We start from the raw sequence: 2,648 nt of genomic DNA, 5'->3' as shown, positions 1-2,648 counted from the left end.
TAGAAACTCTGCCAAATCAGATTGGAGCCTGGTGTAGCCATCTGGTTCACCAGTCCTCTGTCAAATCGTCCAACCCATGCTAGCATGGAAAGCAGACGTTAAACGATGATGATGATGATGAACAGCTGCATGTGGCCACTTCATTGGCCAAATTTTCATTAAAAAAAAAAAAAGCTCTTAAATGCACGTGTCAAAGTTTTTTCTTACAATACACTCTGGATTCCAGTCTATGATTCTCTGCAGTCAATCTACTTGACCTGATATTTCAGTTTGTGTGGTTAGTTTTCTTAAAAATCGACATAAAATTGATAGCTGGTATTTGCTGAAGTACTTTCTGAGGATACAGCTCAAATTTGACTCCCTTCTGTCTACTATAAATGTGTATGTGTACATGCGTATGATGTATCTCTAGTCCTTAATTAATTTTCGAGATACAAACCCTTGAGATGAGCATAAGATTCTGACAGCTAAAGGTTTAGGATTTCAGTCTAATTGGTCCTCATTAGCTTCAGTGCAGTTAAAACCATGTATACTGTCTTGTCAAAGTGTTGAACGTGTCAGTCAACATCTGGTGGTGTTGGTTTTGGTCATTAGTATTCGAGGAAAATTGCACAGGACAGCAGAGAGCATAGGAATTATTTCTAACTTTGTTGGAAAACAGTTTTTTTGTGATGTATTGCTTTCTCAAACCTCGCATGCAGAACACAGAAGTGTTGTGCAATAAAATGCAATGCAGATAAACTAATGAATTCTGTATTTTAGAAAGTATATTCAGTCATGAGCAGGAACAAATTTGGAGTTACTCACTCACTCACTCACTTATGTGTTTGTGTGAATACATGTTCATTATATATGTACATTGAAACAATCTGGAATTATGTTTGTGTATATATGTGTATATGTAGGAGTTGCTGTGTGGTAAGTAGCTTGCTTACAAACCACAGGGTTCCGGGTTCAGTCCCACTGCATGGCACCTTCGGCAAGTGTCTTCTACTATAGCCTCGGGTCGACCAAAGCCTTGTGAGTGGATTTGGTAGATGGAAACTGAAAGAAACCCTTCGTATATATGTATATATATATATATATGTATGTGTATGTATGTGTTTGTGTGTCTGTGTTTGTTAGCATATTTCTGTTGAAATGCACTGCTTTTTGTTTCACGTAATTTTAAACACATAGGAAACACATGAGAGGGAGAGTCGCTGAAGAGGTCAGAGGATGTGCGACAAAAGATTTCCAGACAAATGACATGAAATAAGAATGAGAATAAATCTCAGGTGAAGAACGAATATATAGTGCATGTGTTTATTTGGCAAGAAAAAAAAAAAAAAAAAGAAAGACCATTCTGCAATATAACAATATCTGTTTCACTACATGATTTCGCAACAGAAATCTTACAAAACAAATAGATAAACATTATAATTTAATTGTTATTCAATGTTTTAGTCAATAATTAATTTTGAATAATAGCTTTTGTCATTGTTAAGCTTGTGTTTGGAATAAGAATTAAAGTAAAATTTTGGCAGATGGCGGTAATTTAGCTCTTTAAAGCCGGAAGTTTGTATTATAGAGCTAGGGGTGGTCTCAGTCTGATTGGTATGGTATCAAAAGAGTTAAAGGTGCAACCATGTTAGACTTTAGAACACCGATTCCACCTGAGAATTACTTGACGGGTACGTTCACCTGTGGAATACTCAACCACTAATTGACAGTGCAGGGGCAAAGGGTTTGTGGTTAATCGAACTGCTGGAATCCTATATGGTCGAAAACTTATGAAAATCCATCAGGTTTAATTAATGTAAGGTAACAAAATTTAATCAATTCATAACGACTTGTGTGCTGAGGAGAGAAAATTATTAACTCAATGACGAATGTTAAATTTAATAACATTAATAAGTCTTTCACAATCTTGACTGTCCACAGACAACAACTTGCTTTTCACAATACCAAATGTTTCGTTTTAAATAATCTATGTATGATAATAATAATAATAATAATGATAATAATAATAATATAATGATGATGATGATAACGATAGTGATTATGGTGATATACAGTTTGCAGTAATAAGGCTGGCTGTGGTAAATTGAAGTTCAAAATTAAAGCTATGAAATTTGCTCTGAGACTGCTTATAATTTCACATTAAAGATGATGATGATGATGATTATTTTAACAACAACAATAATAATATAAATGAGAAATAGAAAATAAGAGTAATGAAAATGTATTTCACTTATTTATTTCTCTGAAATGGAATTGTAAATAGAAATAGAATTGGTCTGCAAAATAATGGTATTCCAAGAGGAGTAATTTGGTCTTTGACAATCTGTTCCTTTCTTTCTTCTTTCTTTATATTTGCTTGTTTTTTTTGTTTCTTTCTTTCTTTCTCCCCCCCCCCCTCATTTTAAATAAAGATTGGAAATACATTTTTTTTTATTTATCTCATTTGTTTGTAACCATTCCATTCTATTTTCTTCGTGTCTTTTTGCGATCTTTCTTGTAAAGATACTTCAAGGAATTTTCTGGAAGAAAAACAAAAAACAAAAATACAGAATGGTAAAGATAGAGTGTGGCTTTGCTAGGGCTTAATTTGGTAGAGCTATGGGGACGTGGAATTGAGGTAGGGTGGGTAGTAGGGTTGGGGAACT

At 34.0% G+C, this 2,648-nt stretch overlaps 1 protein-coding gene across 2 annotated transcripts in view; it reads left to right on the top strand.

The window, feature by feature from the left end:
* Positions 1-2,648, top strand: part of LOC106874412 (alpha-1,3-mannosyl-glycoprotein 2-beta-N-acetylglucosaminyltransferase) — a 151,214-nt gene that overhangs the window by 43,064 nt on the left and 105,502 nt on the right. The window lies entirely within an intron of this gene.

The sequence above is a fragment of the Octopus bimaculoides genome, chromosome 14, assembly GCF_001194135.2.
Source record: "Octopus bimaculoides isolate UCB-OBI-ISO-001 chromosome 14, ASM119413v2, whole genome shotgun sequence".
In the NCBI taxonomy this organism is placed as follows: domain Eukaryota; kingdom Metazoa; phylum Mollusca; class Cephalopoda; order Octopoda; family Octopodidae; genus Octopus; species Octopus bimaculoides.
This window is presented reverse-complemented; position numbering and strand designations above follow the sequence as displayed.